Genomic DNA, 25,196 nt, shown 5'->3' with positions numbered 1-25,196 from the left:
GCAAGCCATGCTTGCTCAGGAATTCTGGGAGTTGAAGTCCATAATTCATAAAAGGGCCATAACGGCGACCCTAGGCAGAAATCCCGACCGCGCTTCCCCCTCCGAGTCTCTCCGCTTTGATTTCGGAGCTCCGTTTTTTTCACCCGTCGAAACTCATCCGATGCTGCGCGCCCGCTGGAGTAGCTTTTCAGTTAAGCTCTGGGCTCGCTGAAACGGGAAGCGAGGGTAGAAAGTAGCCACGTACATACCTGGATTTTTGTGTTCCTTTGATCGGAGTTCTTTGCTCCCCCCCCCAGGTATTCAGAACCGAACTTGGAGACCCGCCACCGAATTGCTTGCATGATGGAGCGGAGAAACAAAGGGATGGACCAGTTTAGTCCTCGCCCGGTTTCAAGATTCCCTTTCAAGAGCGCTGATGGGAGATTTGGAAACTGTGCTGACCAGGTGTTAAAAAATTTGAATCCCGCCACTGTAAATGAGAGGGATCTTGGAGTCTTCGTGGACAACCAATTAAATATGAGCCAACAGTATGTGGCAGCAGCCAAAAAAGCCAATGCAATCCTAAATTGCATTAACAAAGGGATACAATCAAGATCTAGTTAAGGTACTAATAATACCACTCTATAAAATTTTAGTAAGACCACACCTAGAGTACTGCATCCAGTTTTGGTCACCACACACCACACAGTTGGAAGGGACCTTGTAGGTCATCTGGTCCAACCCCACCACCACCACCACCACCCAAGCAGGAGAACCTACACCATTTCTTACAGATGACGGTCCAATCTCTTCTTGAAAGCTTTCAGTGAGGAAGCTCCCACAACTTCTGCAGGCAAGTTGTTCCATTTGTTGACTGCTCTCACTGTCAGAAAATTTCTCTTTTATTTCCTGGTTGAATCTCTCATTCAGATTCTATCCATTATTCCTTGTCAGGTGCTTTGGAAAATAGCTTGACCCCCCTCCTCTCTGTGGCAGCCCCTCAAATATTGGAACACTGCTGTCATGTCTCCTCTGGTCCTCTCTTCACTACACTAGCCATGTCCAGTTCCTGTAACTGTTAGTCTCCAGTCCGCTAATCATCCTAGTTGCAATTCTCTGCACTTTTTCTAGAGTCTCAACATTTTTTTTTTATGGTGTGGTGACCAAAACTGGATGCAGTACTCTAGGTGTGGTCTTACTAAAATTTTATAGAGTTGTATTATTAGTACCTTACTAGATCTTGATTGTATCCCTTTGTTAATGCAATCTAGGATTGCATTGGCTTTTTTGGTTGCTGCCACATACTGTTGGCTCATATTTAATTGGTTGTCCACGAAGACTCCAAGATCCCTCTCATTTACAGTGGTGGGATTCAAATTTTTTAACAACTGGCTCTGTGGGCGTGGCTTGGTGGTCATGAGACTGGGTAGGTGTGGCTAGGTGGTCATGTGACTGGGTGGGCGTGGCCAACTTGACATCACCCTTTATGATGTCTACATTTTTTGCTTGCAGTGCATTAGAAAGAAGAGATATTTCATTTAGAACATCAATCATCAATGCCAAACCAGTCATAAAATATATATTTTCAAGATGGGCAGCCACACCTAAGTATTTTTTATTTGAATGAAAATAGTGAGGTAGCACTGGATAAGCACACCACATGGTTAGAGTTGACTTTAAACTACAGGCAGCCCATCTTGGTCCAAAAATTCTACCAACCTTTATAATTTCAATTTCAAGTTCGGATATTCAAATGCAATTTGGTTCTCATTGTATTGATGAAAAATAGCATATATCTTATTAATAAATATTTTTAAATGATTTATTTGCTTTATTTCCTTAATAGAATCATCTAAAATAAGTTGGAGACAATGGTTTAAGCAGTGCCATATTATGATGTTTGGAAACATCAGTATGTTTCATTTATAGTGTGAAACTTCTGTTTTATTTACTAACTGGAAGGTAAGCTATTTCTAGCAGCTCTTTCAATAATTGTCAGAAACTGTAGCATAAGCAGACATGATTTATAGAGCGTGAAAGAGCAGCAAGTAGATAGACAACAATCCATTTGGGTTGGAATATTTGAATGGAGGGCATCTTTATCAGAAAATATTGTGTACATTTTTATGTTATTTGTGATGTTTTGAATAAAGCAAGTCTTTAAGAGAAGTCTGATCTGTTATTCTAGCAATGTAGAAGCAACCTTATACATTACAAAGAGTGATTTGAAATAGCTGCATAATTGATAGGAGCATTAGGTACACTATTAGGTACATACTAGAAGTACATTGCTGATTTAATGATAGAAGCAACATTTCAATATTCAGATCCATTACTGACCTCTTACTAATCTCCTCTGGGACATCTTTCTCTTCTCTTTCTCTGTTCAAGACATTCAGAGCAAACTGGCATAGCATATGTCAGCTGTCATGTGTTTAAGCATCTTAAAGAAAGCCAAATGACATTCCTGCAACAGAAACAATTTGTTCTTTCAGTTAACATAACCTTATGGAAGTGGAAAAGGTGAGTCAGTGTAGAGAATTACAGAAGCAGCAACATTATGATTTCACTTTGTTCTTACGAGTTTTATTCAGAGCTTCAACATCATATATGTTACAAACGCAAACCTGTACCTTTTTTTAGAGAGAAGTCAGTTTAACAGTATTTACTTTAGATCAGAGAGAGAAAAAAGTCTGCTTTGATTTCCCTCCATCTCTTAGAATTGTAGCATTGTGGAAGAAGCAGTGATCCACTGTAATGTGAACCAACACAATTGAGTTCTAAAACAAATGTTTTTTTTTAAATTAAAGGATATGTCTCAGTGGTAGGATTCAATTTTTTTTACTACCAGTTCTGTGGGCGTGGCTTATTTGGTGGGTGTGGCTTTGTGGTGATATGACTGGGTGGGGTGGCTTTGTGGTCATGTGACTGGGTGGGCATGCTTGGTGGTCATGTGACTGTGGGCGTGGCTTGGTCATGTGACTGTGTGGTTGTGGCCAACTCAATGTCAGTCACGTCAAAAGGTGCCTTCCCCGGCCCCTCCCCTCCCAGCCATTCCTTGTCACACCCAGCCTCAATGTATCTATAGCGCCCAAGAGTGTGGCTGGCAACAGGCTTTTAAGGGGCTGCCAGAAAGAAGGGAGGGCAATCAGAGGTGGTATTCAGCAGGTTCTGACCAGTTCTGGAGAACCAGTAGCGGAAATTTTGAGTAGTTCAGAATACCACCTCTGACTGGTCCCACCCCTATCTATTTTCTGCCTCTTGAGTCCCAGCTGATTGGCTGAGTCTCCTTTTGTTGCCTGCACAGGAGAACGGAGCTGGAAATCAGGTTAGCGGGGTGGGGAAGGAATGGGGATTTTACAGTATCCTTCCCCTGGAATGGGGTGGGAATGGAGACTTCACAGTATCCTTCCCCTGCCATGCCCACCAAGCCATGCCCACCAAGCCACGCCCACAGAACTGGTAGTAAAAAAAATTTGAATCCCACCACTGGGGGCAATGTATTTTCCAAAGCACCAGAAGGCAAACAAGAAGCAATGGATGGAAACTGAACAAACAGAGAAGCAACCTAAAACTAAGGAGAAACTTCCTGACAGTGAGAACAATTAACCAGTGGAACTGCTTGCCACCAGAAGTTCTGGGTGCTCAATCACTGGAAGTTTTTAAGAAAAGACTGAAATGCTATAGGATTCCCCCTCCCCAAAGGTGTTTTCTAAGTGTTATTGTTATTCTGACACCTTTCCCAGGACCTCTAGTCAGAGTTTGGCATCCTCAGTTTTCCCGCCTGAGCAGGGGGTTGGACTAGAAGACCTCCAAAGTCCCTTTAAACTCTGTTAAACACACATGTATTTATGCTCTGACTATAGACATTGAAAGCATGTATTGTAAACCCTGAAAAATACCTGGGCAAAAGAAAGACAGTAAAATCACTCTAGGCGTCGGGACAGTGTAAAATATTAATATATGATAAATAATGGAACAATTAAAAATAATAGTACAGAGTTTTCTCTCTCCCTTCCTATTTCTCTTTCTTTCTTCCTATTTCTTTTTCTTTGTTTCTTTCTTTTTCTTTCTCTCTTTCTCTGTCTCTCTCTCCCCCCCTCACCTCTGTCTCTGTCTCTCTCTCTCTCTCCCCCCACCTCTGTCTCTCTCTCTCTCTCTCATACATACACAAACACACACACACACCACTCTCTCTCTTGTAATACACACAAACCTGGTCTGGAATGAACTGATTAGGTGAGTTCCAGAGCAGCGGGCAGCGGGAGAACGAAGAAACCTTGTGGAGGTGCTCCGGTGGGCAGCGGGCTGCGGGGCTACAGGAAGCAGCCCCGGGAGTTCCCGCCCTCCCTTTCAGGGTGCCGGCGCCACTCACTCAGATGCCCACATTTCACACCCAAAACACTCTGCCCTTAGCAACAAACACTTGCAGCTCCCCAGGCCCCCAATGCTCATCCGGCAGCCACACCTCCCTGCTCGCCCCTCACCTTGCCCCAAGAGACAGTCGTGGTGTGTGCCTCTCCCGGCCCTGCTCTCTCGCACACCAGCCATGACCAGCAACAGACCGCCTCCTCCTCCACCTCCCTTGAAGTCCTTGCCCTGCACTGCCCCACACCTTTGCCGCTCATTGGGGAGGAACCAGAGCACAAACCGTTTGAATAACAAAATAATCTGCATTTTGTCCAGAGCCTGGCAGCTCGCTGGGTGGCTGGCTTTTTTTTTTTTTTTGCCAAACTATTTTTGTTTTTTGCAAAAGCTTCTTGCTCCGACCAGAGGGGTGTTAGATATGGCCTAGATTGAAGAGTCAGGACAATGATAGAAGGAAAGGATTTCTTTATTTGGCTCTGAACAAAGACTGCCGCCCGGTGTGCCTGCTGTTCTTTTTACAGGCTGCTGTCCACAATTTCAGCCACTGACGGCTGTTCATTTTCCCGCCTGGAAAATGAACCAATGGGGGAAGTCTGACATCACTGACTTTTCCCCATCGAATATCTAACACCCCTCCCCTCCTGGAAGACGTATTCATCCGATCAGCTCTCACTCACAGACATAATCACGTAAGTAGGCAGGACTCCTGTGTGTGCGACTGGACCTTCACAGTTCAACCTCACCCGCGGTGGCTACCTGACTAGTTGGGTCTGTTGTCACTCCAGAGCCAGCTCTTTGAGTTGCCTCAGGGTTTTTCAGGGGCGGGCCTGGCTCTGACAGAACAGAGGGCTCTGAGTTTCTTTGCTGGATTTCCCCCCCTTCAGCTAAGTTATCCTGCGGTGTACTCGAGTTTGAGTCCCGCCCTAGAGTGGGGAGGCTTGTGTTTTCAGTATTTGTAGTTGTTAGGGTTGGTCTTACCTCTCTATGTTGTGTTTCTGTCTCTGAGGTTTTCTGGTCGTTCTGATTCCGGTCCAGTCATCCCTGGAGTTGGTCTATGTGTCTGCTCCATATTTTCCCATCTTCTAGTTCTACTCTATAAGATGGGGGGCCTGTGACTTGCACTACTTGTGCAGGGGCCCATGGGGGGCCCCCTGCATAGTTGTGAGCATAGACCGATTGACCTATGTTCAAATATCTGCATTTGCTTGTCAGATCTGTGGGTGTGATTGGATTGTAGTGTGGGTGTAATCTATCCAGCTCTGATCTTAACTTCCGCCCCATTAAAAGTTCTGCTGGACTTCTGTATGTGGCGGCCGAAGGTGTGATATGTTGTATCGTTAAGAATTTGTCTATTTTCATTTGCCAATCCCCTGGTCCCATTTTTGCTAAGGTTTCTTTCGTGGACCTTACAGCTCTCTCTGCCTGCCCATTATTCTGGGCGTGTCCAGGTGCTGATAATGCGTGGCAGATTTCCTGTTCAGCTAGGAAACATTCAAAATTGTTTGCTGTGAATTGGGGCCCTTTATCCGATACCACAACATCTGGTAACCCATGTGTGGCAAACAATTTCCTCAACACCTTAATCACAGCACCTGCTGTGGTGGTTTTCATGATCATTACTTCCACCCACTTTGAATATGCATCAACGGTTATTAGAAATGTTTGCCCCTGCATTGGCCCTGCCAGGTCTATTTGTATTCTAGACCAAGGTGCTGTTGGTGATTTCCATTCTAGGGTGGGTGCTGAAGGGGGTGCGGGTCTAGATTCCTGACAAGGCGTACAAATTGCAACCCATTTTTCAATTTCCTTATCCATTCCCAGCCACCAGGTATAACTTCTGGCTAGTGCTTTCATTCTTACTATCCTTGGGTGGCCCTCTTGCAACATTCTTAAGACTTGTTCTCTCAGCTTCTCAGGTATCACAACTCTATCTCCCCACAACAAACACCCTTTAATGACAGACAGTTCATTTTGCCAAATTTTAAATGGTTTAAAGTCACCTTCCAGCGCTTCTTCTGGCCATCCCCTCAAAACTCAGTTTAAAATGCGCACCAGAGTTTTATCTTTGGCTGAGTGTTTGGCTATCTCTGATGCTGTGATAGGGCCGGTGGTGATGTCTTCAATGAGGAGTATGGATGTGGCTGGAGCTGGGTCTTCAATAGGTTCCAGAAGGGGGCAACGGCTGAGTGCTTCTGCATGAGTTATGGTCTTGCCCGGTCGATGTATAAGGCGATAGTTATATGCAGCTAAGAAAACAGTCCATCTTGTCATTCTAGGAGACAATATGTTTGGTGTTGGTTTGTTTCCTGCTATGATGCCGCGGAGTGGTTTGTGGTCTGTGACTAGTTCAAATTTGTCTCCTATAAAGATATTCGTGAAAATGCTTAATGCCTGTTACTGCAGCCAGTGCTTCCTTATCTAGCTGGCTGTAATTCCGCTCAGCTTTGGATAAAGTGTTTGAGTAGTTTGAGTAGTTGTTGTGCATGTGCAATAAGGACTGACTGGGCAGGAAGAGGAGGGGTGGGGGGAGGGGTAGTGCCAGACAGGGACACGATTTTCCGGTTCTCTGAACTGCCCAGAATCATAACAACCGGTTCTATAGAACTGGTCCAAACCGGTAGAATCTGTTAGGGTTTTGGAGATTAACCCCTAGAAGAGTATTGCAGCAGTAGTCAAGCCAGGAAGGGCCCCAGAGTATGCACACACTGAACACAAACACTGTTTGTAGTTTAAATAGTTTTTAATCCAGTTAGAGTTTAAACATTGTCATTCAGTCCATTAAGTCATTCACAGTATTTCCATCCAGTAAGACTCACTAGTATAGTCCAAGTTAAGAGTCCTTGCAATATCTTTATCAGCCGATAAAGATATCTTCTCCTTCTCCGGTTTCACTCTCCAGAGAAACAAACGCTGGATATTCAGCAAACAGTAGCAAACAATAACAGTTCAGTCACAGGCACTCACAGTCAGTAATCACAGTTAGTCGCAGCAGCACACAGTTAGTCGCAGCAGCACACAGTTACAGTCAGCCAGTAAGCTTTCCAGCTTCTAATGCTTCCTTATATTGTAACTTCTAACCGCACCCTTAATCGGCTAATTGCCTGCTGCATTGTGCTTAAAGTGATAAGCACTTAAACCATGATATCTAAGTTTTATATATTTATTCACCCAAACCATATTTGGTATCAATGTTATACCTAACATACTCCCCTTTTGGGTGAAATAAATATATAATACCTTTACAATCTTATCCCATATTTTTCACAACACTCCTGGTGCTTACTGGCACCTTGGGCTTTAGTAAAATTATCAGCTAAATTGTCCTCCGACATACAGTACTCTAGCTGAATCATCTTACTTCTTACAGATTGTCTCACGTTTAGGTATCTTAGATCTGTATGCTTGCTCCTTGTTTTTACTCCAATATTTGTGGCCATTTGAATTGCTGCCTAATTATCTTCATGTATAATTATAGGATAATCTACAGTTATACCTATATCAATTAACATTTGTTTATACATTATTAACTCTGTACATAACAATGATAAACAGGAGAATTCTGCCTCCATAGTAGACAAACTTATATGCTGTTGTCTTATTGACTTCCAGCCTATTAATGTCTTACCCAGCATTATGGCTGTTCCTGAAGTCGACTTTCTAGTGTCTCTTTCTGATGCAAAGCTAGCATCTGCATAAGCACTCAAAATTAAATCACCCTTTGGTTCTAAATACAATGAATAATTCATTGTCTTTTTAAGATATCTTAATATCCTCTTAGCTGCAATCCAGTGTCTTTCACAGGTGCAGAATTGAATCTAGCCAACTGATTCACGCAGTACGAAATATCTGGTCTAGACCAATTACTAATATAACTCAAACTACCAATTAAAGATTGATAAATCACCTTATCAAACTCCGGGCTTTGTTCATCAGTGTTGCTAAACTCCTGACTCATTGGAGTCTTAGCCGGCTTACAAAGCTCCATCTGGTAATCTTTTAGTAATTTGATTATCTTATCTTCCTGAGATATCTTAAAACCTTTCCGTGTTTTCTTTATATTCAAACCGAGATACTTCTTTATCTCCCTAATTGCTTGATCTTTATTCTTTTTCCTAATGATGCTATTATTTTATTTGCTTCATCATTAGTTTCAGTTATCAATGCAATGTCATCTGTGAATAGTAATAATAATGATACTTTCCCATTTGTCTCCCTCTTAAACAGACATGGATCGGCTAAACCAGCTTTAAATCCTATATTGTCTAGTTCCTTTACAATATACTGGTTCCATTCATAGCCTGATTGTTTAAGACCATAGAGCTTTTCTTTAACAACCAACAATCATTATTATCCTTATTTTCACTTTTAATACCAACAGGTTTTTCATATAAATAGTATGTTTTAATGGGGCGTGCAAGTAAGCAGTTTCCACATCTAAATGGTTAACTATATAGTTTTTACTAGCTGCCCACACTAAAGCTGCCCTCAAGGTTGCTGCCTTAAGACTAGGTGCAAACACCTCATCATAGTCATTAGCATTCTGCCTAAAACCTTGGGCTACTAACCTTGCCTTATGGATTAAATTACCATCTTTATCTATTTTTACCTTAAATATCCATTTGCAGCCAATGGATTTCTTTCCTACAGGTAATTTGGCATTTTCATACACCTTCATATCACTTAATGAATTCAGTTCCTTATTCATTGCTGCATACCATCTTTCTTTTTCCTTATTAGGATACTTTTTAATTTCTTCAACAGAATTAGGAACTTGATTAATCTGGCACACTGTGTTAGCCTGGTACCTATCAGGCGGTCTAGATATACGTGTAGTTCTTCTGGGAATTACAGGGCTTACAGGAGGACTTTCTTGAACTACTACCTGTTCATCTTCCTCATCCTGTTCAGCTATTGAATCTGTTTCTTCCTTTATGGGCACTATTTCATCCTGTATTTGTCTCTTTACTTTATTTTTAAAGTTACAGGGATAACTAATGGGATTTCTATAGGATTCAATAATTACATCTTTATTGGCATCCTGTTCTAATTTCTCCCATCCTTCATGTTCTAGAAATTGGGCACTAGCACTACATAACACTTTAGATGTGCCTTTCTCCCAAAATCTATATGCCCTATGGTTTGCCTGATAACCAACGAAGAAAAATCTTTTAGCTCTATGTTGCCCTTTTTTTCTGATTTGTGCAGGAATATGCACCCATGCTGGTGCACCAAATGTGTGCAGATAACTTAGATCAGGTTTCCTGCCATGCCATCTGGTAAATGGTATTTCACCTGTTGTTGTATTAACAACGTTGTTCAATATGTTATTAGCACACATTGTAGCCTCCCCCCACAAAGAATCAGGTAACCCAGAATCATTTAACATTGTTCTAACCATTGCCTGTAGTGTTTGGCCTCTTCTTTCAATAAAAGCATTATGTTCTGGCCTGTATGGAGCAGACTTCTTATGCTCTATTCCAGCTACCTTAAGTCTGTTCTGGAATTTGTTATTAATAAATTCCGTGCCATTATCTGTCACCAGGGTTATCAGTTGGCGTTTAGACTTTCTTTCAGCAAACCTAAGCCAATTGAAAAAATGTTGATATGTTTCAGTTTTGTTTTTCATTAAATAGCAAAACCCATATCTAGAATAATGGTCCATAATGCTCAGTATATATCTAGCACCCCCATACTGGGTTTCTTTGGACCTATTATGTCTGCAAATACTACTTCTAAAGGTTCTTTTGTTTTGAAACCATTTAGCCTATTTGCAGGCAATACTTTGCTCTTATCTTCACAGCAAACATTACAACGCAAATATTTATCACAAGGTTTTAACCTTATTCCTTCAGATAACTCAACTGTACGTTTTAGCATTTTAAAATTTACATGCCCCAAAACGCCTATGCAATAAATGGATACATTCATCATGAGGCTTTATATTATTAAATACAGTTTGTGCCTCCCCTTTCTTACTATTATCTAAGACATATAATGTTCCATTTAAAGCTGCAGTTACCCTTTTGTTATCTTTTTCAATTATGCAATTATTATCCTTAAAAGTAATTACATAACCTAATTTATCTAATACCCTTACTGAAAGCAAATTAAACTTTAGTTGCGGTACATACAACATTTTTATATCCTGGTTTATGTACGGACAACGTGCAAAACCTTGACCTTTCGCTTTCAGGTTCCAGCCGTTAGCAAGAGATATATGTTGAGAACTTGTAGACATTTTTATAAATTTTGTCTTATCTCTTGTGATGCAGTGGGATGCGCCACTGTCAACCACCCATAAATTATTCTTCACATCAGAGTTGCTAAACGTGGCTAGTTCAAATGCTTTCTTTGGCTTTTTTACATTCTGGCTTTTTCTCTTTTTGCAGAATCTTGCCAAATGTCCTCTGCTTCCACAATTAAAACACTTTTTAATTGTGTATGCCGTCGAAGATAAATTCTCTTCTTCGGGTGCTTTACTTTGCTTTGCTGGTTTCTTTCAAGCTTTGAAGATAATTTCTCTTCTTTCTTATCTTCTCTCAGCTCGTCACGCTCACGCCTTCTTCTGGCTTCTTCTAGTAGCCTGCCTGTAATCTCGGTTAATGAGAGGCTTTCTTTTGGCAATACCTCTAACGAAGTCACATAGTCATCATAGCTTTGATCTAATGAAGATAATATTATGTAGACTTGTTGCAGTTCATTAAATATAAGCTCTTTTTCTTGCAATTCTTGAAAAATGCTCTTCATACAGTTTAAATGAACTAACATATCTCCATTCCTCTGAAGATGCGTTCGAAAAAGCTTCCGTGTAAGATTTATATGTGCTCCTACACTGTCCCGAACATAAATCTTCCTGAGGTTCTCCCAGCAGTTTGCAGCATTTTCTTCTCCACGAATATGGACAAGCTGCTGATCACAGAGAGTCAGTCCTATGATGCATAAAGCCTGCTCATTCTTCAGTTTAAAGTCTTGTAACTTTTCTTTATCATCATCATTAGCAGGATCCCAGCTACTCACATCTGGTGGGTTTGCTATAATGTCCCACAAACCTTCTCTGCGTAGAAGTAAACTACATTTCATTGACCATGAAACATAGTTTGTTCCATCCAGCCTGGATATCATGGACAGTTGTGACAAATTTACTTGTGCCATTGCTCTTCAGATATTTTGACTATTTTAAACTAATTAAAACAGTTTGTTTTTACAGTAATGTGCAACTCACACCAACTCTCTCTGCTATATCCTGGTTAGTTAGACTATGCTGCTGGGCCCATAACCAATGTTAGGGTTTTGAGATTAACCCCTAGAAGAGTATTGCAGCAGTAGTCAAGCCAGGAAGGGCCCCAGAGTATGCACACACTGAACACAAACACTGTTTGTAGTTTAAATAGTTTTTAATCCAGTTAGAGTTTAAACATTGTCATTCAGTCCATTAAGTCATTCACAGTATTTCCATCCAGTAAGACTCACTAGTATAGTCCAAGTTAAGAGTCCTTGCAATATCTTTATCAGCCGATAAAGATATCTTCTCCTTCTCCGGTTTCACTCTCCAGAGAAACAAACGCTGGATATTCAGCAAACAGTAGCAAACAATAACAGTTCAGTCACAGGCACTCACAGTCAGTAATCACAGTTAGTCGCAGCAGCACACAGTTAGTCGCAGCAGCACACAGTTACAGTCAGCCAGTAAGCTTTCCAGCTTCTAATGCTTCCTTATATTGTAACTTCTAACCGCACCCTTAATCGGCTAATTGCCTGCTGCATTGTGCTTAAAGTGATAAGCACTTAAACCATGATATCTAAGTTTTATATATTTATTCACCCAAACCATATTTGGTATCAATGTTATACCTAACAGAATCCCACCCCTGGATGAGCCTTTGTGGAAGTCCTGATAGATTATTTCATGAGTTCAGTAACATATGAGTTGTGAAATGAATTTAAAATAATTCATTGACTGAAGCAGCAACTCCTTAATAAGAAAAATAGAATTAAGGAGTTGCTGCTTTATTCAATGAGTTATTTTAAAGAGCCATCTGAGCTTTGATTCCATATCAGTGGCTCAATTATCTCAACCTCATGGAATTCTTTATTTTGAACTAGAATGAGCTGTCTTTTGTAGCAAAGTATCAAAGTTATTCTGATAAATTTCCTTAAAAGGCTGTTCTAGAATTTTAGAAAACAGTGTTAAAAATATTATTTATCCAAATCCTGAATAGGGATTTATTTATTTTTTGCACATTGCTGTGACAGATAAATTTACCTGTTCCAATTATAATATTTATCTTACAGTGAGAGATTTAAAAAAAAAAAAAACTCAATTGGAATGATTTGCCAAAATGTCCAGAGAAGCCAGAAAGATAGTGCTCTCTTTTTATGATGAGTTTCTTTATATATATTTGTCCTTATTTGCTGTATTTTAATGAGGTTTTTATTCCTTATCTGCTAATCCAAATATATGACCAGAGTGTATGCAGTAGTGATGCCTCAGACTAATATCTAAGAAGTTTATAAGAACAAAGAAACATCATCATAATAATAATAATTTGGCCTAGTATATAATAAGTAGAGCATTTTTATATTTAAATATATGATAAGCATAAAGAAAGCTGTTTGCTTCTGATATGTATTTTAGTTCAGAATTAAATGAGTCTTTTGTTTTCCAATATGAAACATGATGTTTAACATTTCAGTGGGACTTTGGGAGAAACAGTTTCTAAATTAAGTATTAAGAATAATCTGAATGGGATTTATTTTCATGGATAGAAACAGATTTATGGTTTAATGTCACTCACATTGTGATGATTCACATCTGATCAACTAGGACTCCATCTAGTTTCAGAAAGTTGGCTGGCACTCCTGGCAGCACCATAGTAAAACTGCAACTGGATAACAAGTTTTCGATGCTTAGAGCTGCAACCATAACTGCACAGTGAGACTTATTTCTGCTAGAAGCCTAGAAATAGTCATTCCAAATTCTCTGACTTGAAATCTTAACTTAATGCAGATTTGGAGAGTTGGAGACCTCCAAACAGAAGATGGTTACATCATTAACATTTTTACTAACATTTCTCAGGACTATGAACATGTACAAATGTTGTGTTAATGAAATATATTTGAATACCCCATATATATTTTTTTCTTGACTGCTATTCAGTATGCTAGGAAGAAGCACACTTAATTTTTTTCAATTGTTGACTTCCGGCAGTGACGTCACAACTGGCTGGGAGGAAGAGAACGCGCTCCATTCCCTGAACCTGATCTCTCATGCTAGGAGCCCCCCCAGGGGGATCGCAGGTCTCGGAGGGACACGCAGCAAAGAGGGGAAGCCCAGAGGGGCAGTGCGGTGGAAAGTGACCACCTGTTGCAATGAAGTGAAACCTTCCAGAATCCAGCACGAAAGTGTCAGTTATTCTAACATGGCTGACTAGAGGCTGTGACAGCTGCTAGATCTGGAAGAAGATAAGCAGTGAGTGGCATCGGACAGGTGCAGCAATCCCAAGAGCTGTAGGAGAGATGACAGGGTGAAGGAGAGGTGAAGCCCAGAGATTAGCTGGCAGACGAGAGAGACGGAGAAAGGAGACAGCCTTAAACGACAGCAACGAATTGGTGGAGTGAGCAACATCGTAAAAGCAGAGCAGAACATGGCCAGAAGAAGTGGATTGTGAGAGTGAAAGTGGCAAACAAGCGTAAGTGAAAGTGAACTGAAGTGAAGAGGGAAGCAAAAAAGTTGGATAGAGAGAGAAGTGGGAGAATCGAACTTGGAGAGACGGAAACGAGAGAAATGAGGAAAGGAGCTGTTTTGAATTGTTGAACTGTTGGAGAGAGTGACTAAGTGACTAAGCATTGTGGAAAGGAAACTTCACGAGGACAGTGGTGTCACCCAAGCAGGAAAAGCCCAAAGGGAACATCAAGCCAGCCATAAAACAAACTTGCATAGGAAAAGGAATCAAATAAAAGGTATTAAAGAAGCTCCTTAGACAAAAGCCCAAATAATTAAGAAAACTAAGGAAAGAAAAGAAAACCCTTACAAATACAAGACATGCCAAATCAGCAAAACAAACAGACAAAAGACACAAAATATATTGCAAAGGAGACAGACAGGAGATTGCCACAAAACAAATATAAGAAAACATTAGGACGAAACTGATAACTCAATCAAACCATCCCACGGAGTTTACCCTCCGGCGGAAATGAAGACAACCCCTGACAGGATTTAAAACATGAAGAAATACAAACACAAGCACTCACACACAAAAGGAGAAAAAAAAAGTATAAAAATCAGGGGCTTATCATACAAAGCTAGCTAGCCCCAGGAATGTAGACTTCTTGTTATCTCTCGCCTCCCTGAAAAATAAAAAGATCCAGCTTTCAAGCAGTTGTCTGTATCCTTGCACCGGAGCTCTCCCAGCAGGAAAATCGAATCCTCAGAAGAGGCATTTTCCAAGCCTTTCAACAGCATTTTTGTGGAATTCAAAGGATTGGGGAGAAAGAGTAGCAGGAGAGAAGAGAATTGAAAGTGAAGAAGGCAAGTGAAGGTGCAAGGATTGGTTAGACTGGATGGGAGTGAATGAAAGGACTGGGACATTTTGGAGAGGAATAAGCCAAAAAAGGCTGATTTAGAGAAAGTAAGAAAGAAGAAACAGTAACAATGCGCTACACTACGTAATGGCTTGTGGCTACAGATGTCAGATAAAGTGTTTAAAGTGTTTAAAAGTAATAGAGAATGTGAAATTAAGCTGAAAAATAAGATAATCTTAAAACAAATATGTTTTGTACACTGTTATAATGTTATAATATGTTTGTATACTGTTTATATATTTAAAAGAGGTTAGAGTGGAGGTGAACTGAGTTAAGTATAAAAATATCGGTGATATTAATAACTTATAATTGACTGAAATTGATTTAGAGTATGCAAATTAATTTAATACGATTAAAGTGTTAGGGGAAAAAAACTTAAGTACATATTTGAGTCAGTGTTAATACCAATATAGAAAAGGAAAAACATATGCTTCTTTTGTAATCTTACAGTTAGAAATTTTTGCTCAGTACTTTTGGTTATTGCTGATTGTAAGTTAACTTAATTAAATAGAATATTGAATACTGTTATTATATGAAATATATAAAGATGTTGTGGCTCTGAGGTTTGAGCCTGCATTGTTAGAGGACGAAGACTCGGACAATGGAGAAGAGGAGGATTTGGAAATCCCCAGGACCTTCCTCTTCGGCAATGCCTTCCTCCCTGATTGTGCCTCAGGTGTCGGCAGATAACTGAGAGGGAAAACCTGAGGCTAATCAGGAAAAGGAGGAGAGCATATCAGAGTCTCTTGACTGAGAATCAAGCAGAGGAATGCTGGCTTGATGTGAGGCAGCGTCGCAGGCAAAAGTGTGAGCTGCAACGCAGGAGGAAGGGATGAATCAGAGACTGAGCTGAGGGACTGACACACCCCACAGGGAATAAAAGTGGGTGTGTTCGCTCTGAGAGTTTCGTACGGGACAACGTGTGACTTATTCAGAGGAGCTCCGGATTATTCTGTGTGGTGATAGCTTGTGTGATTTATATTCCTGCTTTCTTGTCGGACTTGGCAGACAGCATGTGTGAGACTACCAAGAACTTTATCGGCTCAAGGAATTAACTCTATAATTACTGGATTTGCTTGCTTGTTTGAATTCAACTGGAATTTGGACTTCTCACCTCCTTTGTAAAGGTGAGACATAACATAAAGAGATAGCAATTACTAAGCATTGTTGGGTGAAAAAAGAGATCCCTTCTGTTACCTTAGTCCTCAGCTTACAGCCACAATCGAGTCCAATCAAAGCACAATATTGTTTTTATGTCTTTTGCAGTAGTAGCTGATAGGCACGGATGAAAAGACAACATAGTTTGACCACTTTATTTGGCAAGAAACCAAGAATGGAACAATCAGAATCAGACACAACAGATCCACAACCATCAGGGTCACAAGCACCACTGCCACCAATTGAACGTGGATAAAGCAGCAAGTCAATCTCTGAAACTGAAAGTCTTCCTGATCTTCCAGACTGCTGGACATTGCAGCAATATAGAAGTTTTCAAGAGAAGTATGAGGAACTGGAAATTTCAAAGAAAAAATTAGGTTGTAAGTACTGCGCAAAACATGATTTTGCATTAGAGAAAGGTGTTCAATGTGTCCAAGGAGTGGAAACATTTCAAGATTGAGGTGGCAGGGAAAACTAAAGAAGTTCAGCAAGCTTCTCTGAGGAAAAAAATGAAAGAACATTTTACATCCAAAGCTCACGCCATTTGCAATGATAACTTAAAACAAGGGGAGAAGGATGCTATAATGAAATCAGTAGGTAAGATGTCTGACAAATATTTATCTACTTCTGGAGTATTTTTGACTGTTTACAGTCTGGCACAAAGATGTAAACCATTTTCAGACATAGAAGGACAGGTAGAATTGCAAACTGTTATGGGAGTAGGATTGCATTCATGGTCAACTGCAGTGAAAATGGTTGATTTCATTGCAAAAGAAATTAAAACCAAAATGTTTACTAGCATTATTAAACAGAACCTGAAAATATGTTTAATTATTGACGAAGCCTCAACGCTATCATGCAAACCACTTGTGATAGTTTTTGTAAAAGTTGAGGATTCAGATAACCCACCAACAATTTTTGTTCAGCTTATTGAATTGGAAAAACAAGACGCAGAGACAATATGTTCTTCAGTTTTGGAAAGTTTAACATAATGGTTTACTACAGACTATCTGCAAAAAAATTTAATAGCATTTTGCTCCGATGGCGCCAGTGTTATGCTTGGAAGAAAATCTGGAGTGAGCACAAGAATAGCAAAAGACTTCCCTAACATTATAATATGGCACTGCTTAATCCATCACCTCCAACTTGTTTTATATAACTCCATAAAGGACATTAAGCAACTGAATCATTTCAAAATATTTATTGACAAGATACATAGTATTTTCCATAAACCCTGTAAGAGCCAGAATGAACTGTTTGAAATATCCAAACAACTTGGAATTGAAATTGTAAAAATTGATAAAAGTTTTGGGACCAAGATGGGCTGCCTGTAGTTTAAGGATAACCCTAGCTGTGTGGCATGCTTATCCAGTGCTACATCAGTACTTTCATGCAAATGAAAAATACTCCGGTATGGCTGTCCATCTTCAAAACATATATTTTTAAAATGATTTGGCATTGATGATTGATATTCTCAATGAAATATCTCTTCTGTCAAATGCGCTGCAAGGAAGAAATACCGACATCATAAAGGCCGAAAAACTTGTGCTGAGATCAATTTAAGCATTTGAAGTGCTCAGACAGAGAAAGGATCCCTATGAAAACAAGGTTGATGGATTAATTACTTCAGAAACCTTCAAAAATATAACATTTGTACAAAATCATCGATTTGTTGGACTTCCTCAGGAAAGACTTTTGGAAAGCATCATAATAAACTTGAAGAAAAAAACTAATGGATTGTCAACATTTATAAACAGGTAGCCAATTGTAAGACACCACAAATAAATTATGATTTCTGCATTTTTTGGAGCCAGATTACTGGAATATTGAAGAAGTCGTAGTTCCATGGCCAGAAGCTGAAGGACAATTGTTTACCTTTAATGAAATCTTTAATTATGAAATTAATAGCAATGATTATAAAGATTTCATAGAAAATGTTTTAAAAGATTCAAATAACTATGCAATTCCTGACAGTATTAAAAAAGCTAAAGATATTGCAGAACAATTGCTGTAAGTTCAGCAGAAGCGGAAAGGGGTTTCTCAAAAATAAACCTCATATGTTCAGAACAGAGAAGTTGCCTAACTGTTTCTAACATAACCAATCTGATGACCATTAGTGTGATTGGCCTACCTCTAAAAGAGGACCCTCTTCCTACTGTCAAAAAATGGTTACAAGCACACCATCACACAGCCAATGACCCGAGGGTGAAAACTAAGGAAAGTGCGAGCGAGGAGAGCGCCAATGAAAGAACACTGAGGAAACATCTCAAATAACACTTTTACGTAAGGACTTGTGTCCTTTATTGTTTGTGTGTGCTTGTTTTATTCTTATTTAAGTAGTGAGTGCACCAAATTAAAAACTTAGGAAAATATCTTCTTTCTGCAGATCATTCATTAGGCCAAAGTGGTCTCTGACATTGAAGACACATAGCAGACAGCACTGTTATCGTTCTTATGTAAGTACTTGTGTGTACCTCTTTCATTGTTTTGTGTACTTATTTATTCTTATTTAAGTACCGTGTTTCTCACAAAATAAGGCCAGGCCTTTTTTTTTTTTGAGCCCCGAAAAAACGGCTAGGTCGTCTTTTCGGGGGTGAATTAATTTCTCCCCCACACACACGCACCAGTGTCGTCTCCAACAGTACGGCGGGAACTGTGGAAGTTATGGAGGTGGCTCCCCCACCCGAGAAACAGCTGAAACACTTCCACGGTTCCCGCCGCTGGTGGAGATGGTGCTGGTGAGAGAGGGACAGCTGCAGCTCAGCCTGGGCGCTTGGAATGCAGGAACGGGCTGCACACCGGGACTTTTGGAAACTTGCAGAGCCCGAGGCTGGAGCACCAAGGGTAGCACCATATCAGAGAGAGACAGCAGGGATGGAGGAGCCAAGGGAGTGGCCATTGCTCAGGGTGGCCATGGACCTGTGTGGAGATTGGAGCTGGAGACCCTATCAGATCAGGAACAATGGGTCGAGGGGCCACCGGCGGGTGAACAACTGAAACGGTGCGTAAATCACCTTGTGAAGGAAGCCCTGGAGAACCTCAATGTGAGGGATGGACCAGGTCGCCAACGTAGAAGAGCGAGGGAACCAGAAATTGGGACAACCTGAGCCGTCACCTCTGATCCAGCTGAGAATGAGAATGCTCACACAGGGTGTGTTTAAATGTAAGCCTTTGTAATTTGGGATCTCTGTGGCTTTTGGCATATTCCAAGGCCTTATGGAGTGCTTGCTTCAGGGCATCCCTGGGGTTTCCATTGCCATTAGTGCTATGCTGCAATGCTTCTCCTTATGGGATAGGCGCCGTTCACAAACCACTCCTTGTCATCCTATCAAGAGATGGTGAGAGTCCCCCTGTTTTGTCACCAAGGATGACCCACTGGACATTATTCCTCATTGCCTATTCCTACACCTTATTGTACAAGGCGGGGAAGCACCTTGGCCATGCAGATGCCTTAAGCGTCTGTTGATCCCGTGCCTTCCACAGCAGTACTGTTAATCGACAACCAGCAATTACCTATCACAGCCACGGACATTGCAAAAGCCTCATCTAACGACCATATTTTTTACAGGTATTAGACTGGGTGAGAAAAGGGTGGCCAGAAGGTTTTGTTCATGCCCAATTCCGGCCTTTCAGAGCCAAGCAAAATGAGTTATCCACCCAGTAAGGTTGTCTGTTATGGGGATGCAGGGTTGTAGTTCCCAGCCACTTGAGACCTAAAATACTGAATAGTTTGCACGAGGGCCATTCAGGGATGGCCCACATGAAGACTCTAGCAAGAAGCTATGTATGGTGGCCCGGTGTTAGGGATTGAGAATTAACCCCTAGAAGAATATTGCAGCAGTAGTCAAGCCAGGCAACCAAAGGAGAGCGGAAAGGCCCCAGAGTATACACACACTGAACACAAACACTGTTTGTAGTTTAAATAGTTTTTAATCCAGTTAGAGTTTAAGAATTGTCATTCAGTCCATTAAGTCATTCACAGTATTTCCATCCAGTAAGACTCACTAGTATAGTCCAAGTTAAGAGTCCTTGCAATATCTTTATCAGCCGATAAAGATATCTTCTCCTCCTCCGGTTTCACTCTCCAGAGAAACAAACGCTGGATATTCAGCAAACAGTAGCAAACAAAAACAGTTCAGTCACAGGCACTCACAGTCAGTAATCACAGTTAGTCACAGTAACACACAGTTACTCGCAGCAGCACACAGTTACAGTTACAGACAGTAAGCTTTCCAGCTTCTAATGCTTCCTTATATTGTAACTTCTAACCGCACCCTTAATCGGCTAATTGCCTGCTGCATTGTGCTTAAAGTGATAAGCACTTAAACCATGATATCTAAGTTTTATATATTTATTCACCCAAACCATATTTGGTATCAATGTTATACCTAACATACTCCCTTTTGGGTGAAATAAATATATAATATCTTTACAATCTAATCCCATATTTTTTCACAACTCTCCTGGTGCTTACTGGCACCTTGGGCTTTAGTAAAATTATCAGCTAAATTGTCCTCCGACATACAGTACTCTAGCTGAATCATCTTACTTCTTACAGATTGTCTCACGTTTAGGTATCTTAGATCTGTATGCTTGCTCCTTGTTTTTACTCCAATATTTGTGGCCATTTGAATTGCTGCCTGATTATCTTCATGTATAATTATAGGATAATCTACAGTTATACCTATATCAATTAACATTTGTTTATACATTATTAATTCTGTACATAACAATGATAAACAGGAGAATTCTGCCTCCATAGTAGACAAACTTATATGCTGTTGTCTTATTGACTTCCAGCCTATTAATGTCTTACCCAGCATTATGGCTGTTCCTGAAGTCGACTTTCTAGTGTCTCTTTCTGATGCAAAGCTAGCATCTGCATAAGCACTCAAAATTAAATCACCCTTTGGTTCTAAATACAATGAATAATTCATTGTCTTTTAAGATATCTTAATATCCTCTTAGCTGCAATCCAGTGTCTTTCACATGGTGCAGAATTGAATCTAGCCAACTGATTCACGCAGTACGATATATCTGGTCTAGACCAATTACTAATATAACTCAAACTACCAATTAAAGATTGATAAATCACCTTATCAAACTCAGGGCTTTGTACATCAGTGTTGCTAAACTCCTGACTCATTGGAGTCTTAGCTGGCTTACAAAGCTCCATCTTGTAATCTTTTAGCAATTTGCTTATCTTATCTTCCTGAGATATCTTAAAACCTTTCCTTGTTTTCTTTATATTCAAACCGAGATACTTCTTTATCTCCCCTAATTGCTTGATCTTTATTCTCTTTCCTAATGATGCTATTATTTTATTTGCTTCATCATTAGTTTCAGTTATCAAAGCAATGTCATCTGTGAATAGTAATAATAATGATACTTTCCCATTTGTCTCCCTCTTAAACAGACATGGATCGGCTAAACTAGCTTTAAATCCTATATTGTCTAGTTCCTTTACAATATACTGGTTCCATTCATAGCCTGATTGTTTTAAGACCATAGAGGCTTTTCTTTAACAACCAACAATCATTATTATCCTTATTTAACTATATAGTTTTTACTAGCTGCCCACACTAAAGCTGCTCTCAAGGTTGCTGCCTTAAGACTAGGTGCAAACACCTCATCGTAGTCATTTGCATTCTGCCTAAAACCTTGGGCTACTAACCTTGCCTTAGTGGATTAAATTACCATCTTTATCTGTTTTTACCTTAAATATCCATTTGCAGCCAATGGATTTCTTTCCTGCAGGTAATTTGGCATTTTCATACACCTTCATATCACTTAATGAATTCAGTTCCTTATTCATTGCTGCATACCATCTTTCTTTTTCCTTATTAGGATACTTTTTAATTTCTTCTACAGAATTAGGAACTTCATTAATCTGGCACACTGTGTTAGCCTGGTACCTATCAGGCGGTCTAGATACACGTGTAGTTCTTCTGGGAATTACAGGGCTTACAGGAGGACTTTGTTGAACTACTACCTGTTCATCTTCCTCATCCTGTTCAGCTATTGAATCTGTTTCTTCCTTTATGGGCACTATCTCATCCTGTATTTTTCTCTTTACTTTATTTTTAAAGTTACAGGGATAACTAATGGGATTTCTATAGGATTCAATAATTACATCTTTATTGGCATCCTGTTCTAATTTCTCCCATCCTTCATGTTCTAGAAATTGGGCACTAGCACTACATAACACTTTAGATGTGCCTTTCTCCCAAAATCTATATGCCCTATGGTTTGCCTGATAACCAACGAAGAAAAATCTTTTAGCTCTATGTTGCCCTTTTTTTCTGAGTTTTGCAGGAATATGCACCCATGCTGGTGCACCAAATGTGTGCAGGTAACTTAGGTCAGGTTTCCTGCCATGCCATCTGGTGAATGGTATTTCACCTGTTGTTGTATTAACAACGTTGTTCAATATGTTATTAGCACACATTGTAGCCTCCCCCACAAAGAATCAGGTAACCCAGAATCATTTAACATTGTTCTAACCATTGCCTGTAGTGTTTGGCCTCTTCTTTCAATAAAAGCGTTATGTTCTGGCCTGTATGGAGCAGACTTTTATGCTCTATTCCAGCTATCTTAAGTCTGTTCTGGAATTTGTTATTAATAAATTCGTACCATTATCTGTCACCAGGGTTATCAGTTGACGTTTAGACTTTCTTTCAGCAAACCTAAGCCAATTGAAAAATGTTGATATGTTTCAGTTTTGCTTTTCATTAAATAGCAAAACCCATATCTAGAATAATGGTCCATAATGCTCAGTATATATCTAGCACCCCCATACTGGGTTTCTTTGGACCTATTATGTCTGCAAATACTACTTCTAAAGGTTCTTTTGTTTTGAAACCATTTAACCTATTTGCAGGCAATACCTTGCTCTTATCTTCACAGCAAACATTACAACGCAAATATTTATCACAAGGTTTTAACCTTATTCCTTCAGATAACTCAACTGTACGTTTTAGCATTTTAAAATTTACATGCCCCAAACGCCTATGCAATAAATGGATACATTCTTCATGAGGCTTTATATTATTAAATACAGTTTGAGCCTCCCCTTTCTTACTATTATCTAAGATATATAATGTTCCATTTAAAGCTGCAGTTACCCTTTTGTTATCTTTTTCAATTATGCAATTATTATCTTTAAAAGTAATTACATAACCTAATTTATCTAATACCCTTACTGAAAGCAAATTAAACTTTAGTTGCGGTACATACAACATTTTTATATCCTGGTTTATGTACGGACAACGTGCAAAACCTTGACCTTTCGCTTTCAGGTTCCAGCCATTTGCAAGTGATATATGTTGAGAACTTGTAGACATTTTTATAAATTTAGTCTTATCTCTTGTGATGCAGTGGGATGCGCCACTGTCAACCACCCATAAATTATTCTTCACATCAGAGTTGCTAAACGTGGCTAGTTCAAATGCTTTCTTTGGCTTTTTTACATTCTGGCTTTTTCTCTTTTGCAGAATCTTGCCAAATGTCTTCTGCCTCCACAATTAAAACACTTTTTAATTGTGTATGCCGTCAAGATAAATTCTCTTCTTCCAGGTGCTTTACTTTGCTTTGCTGGTTTCTTTCAAGCTTTGAAGATAATTTCTCTTCTTTCTTATCTTCTCTCAGCTCGTCACGCCACGCCTTCTTCTGGCTTCTTCTAGTAGCCTGCCTGTTATGTCGGTTAATGAGAGGCTTTCTTTGGCAATACTTCCAACGAAGTCACATAGTCATCATAGCTTTGATCTAATGAAGATAATATTATGTAGACTTGTTGCAGTTCATTAAATATAAGCTCTTTTTCTTGCAATTCTTGAAAAATGCTCTTCATACAGTTTAAATGAACTAACATATCTCCATTCCTCTGAAGATGCGTTCGAAAAGCTTCCGTGTAAGATTTATATGTGCTCCTACACTGTCCCGAACATAAATCTTCCTGAGGTTCTCCCAGCAGTTTGCAGCATTTTCTTCTCCACGAATATGGACAAGCTGCTGATCACAGAGAGTCAGTCCTATGATGCATAAAGCCTGCTCATTCTTCAGTTTAAAGTCTTGTAACTTTTCTTTATCATCATCATTAGCAGGATCCCAGCTACTCACATCTGGTGGGTTTGCTATAATGTCCCACAAACCTTCTCATAGAAGTAAACTACATTTCATTGACCATGAAACATAGTTTGTTCCATCCAGCCTGGATATCATGGACAGTTGTGACAAATTTACTTGTGCCATTACTCTTCAGATATTTTGACTATTTTAAACTAATTAAAACAGTTTGTTTTTACAGTAATGTGCAACTCACACCAACTCTCTCTGCTATATCCTGGTTAGTTAGACTATGCTGCTGGGCCCATAACCAATGTTAGGGTTTGGGGATTAACCCCTAGAAGAATATTGCAGCAGTAGTCAAGCCAGGCAACCAAAGGAGAGCGGAAAGGCCCCAGAGTATACACACACTGAACACAAACACTGTTTGTAGTTTAAATAGTTTTTAATCCAGTTAGAGTTTAAGAATTGTCATTCAGTCCATTAAGTCATTCACAGTATTTCCATCCAGTAAGACTCACTAGTATAGTCCAAGTTAAGAGTTCTTGCAATATCTTTATCAGCCGATAAAGATATCTTCTCCTCCTCCGGTTTCACTCTCCAGAGAAACAAACGCTGGATATTCAGCAAACAGTAGCAAACAAAAACAGTTCAGTCACAGGCACTCACAGTCAGTAATCACAGTTAGTCACAGTAACACACAGTTACTGCAGCAGCACACAGTTACAGTTACAGACAGTAAGCTTTCCAGCTTCTAATGCTTCCTTATATTGTAACTTCTAACCGCACCCTTTAATCGGCTAATTGCCTGCTGCATTGTGCTTAAAGTGATAAGCACTTAAACCATGACATCTAAGTTTTATATATTTATTCACCCAAACCATATTTGGTATCAATGTTATACCTAACACCCGGCATAGACTCTGACATCACCACAAAGGTCAGAACCTGTCAGGCATTCCAATCCTCTAGGTCTGCCCCTCCAGCTGCTGACCCTGGAGAATGGGAGTCAGCTAAATCTCCATAGGCGAGGGTCCATATTGACC

General features: G+C 39.8%; 1 protein-coding gene, 1 long non-coding RNA gene and 1 pseudogene across 2 annotated transcripts in view; 1 reads left to right on the top strand and 2 right to left on the bottom strand.

Annotated features, from left to right (window-relative positions):
- LOC148130107 (uncharacterized) overlaps nucleotides 1–25,196 on the bottom strand; it is a 75,545-nt gene that overhangs the window by 48,013 nt on the left and 2,336 nt on the right. The window lies entirely within an intron of this gene.
- Nucleotides 2,264–6,523, bottom strand: LOC148130109 (uncharacterized). The gene is made up of 2 exons (XR_015750256.1): nucleotides 6,400–6,523; nucleotides 2,264–2,446 (listed from the first exon to the last, which is right to left on the bottom strand). It is a non-coding gene; the product is annotated as an uncharacterized LOC148130109 (long non-coding RNA).
- On the top strand, nucleotides 16,214–17,420 carry LOC148130108 (E3 SUMO-protein ligase KIAA1586 pseudogene; annotated as a pseudogene).

This window comes from Notechis scutatus, chromosome 6 (genome assembly GCF_049901735.1).
Source record: "Notechis scutatus isolate UNSWTSFEM ecotype Mainland chromosome 6, rNotScu1.2, whole genome shotgun sequence".
Taxonomy (NCBI): Eukaryota; Metazoa; Chordata; class Lepidosauria; order Squamata; family Elapidae; genus Notechis; species Notechis scutatus.
This window is presented reverse-complemented; position numbering and strand designations above follow the sequence as displayed.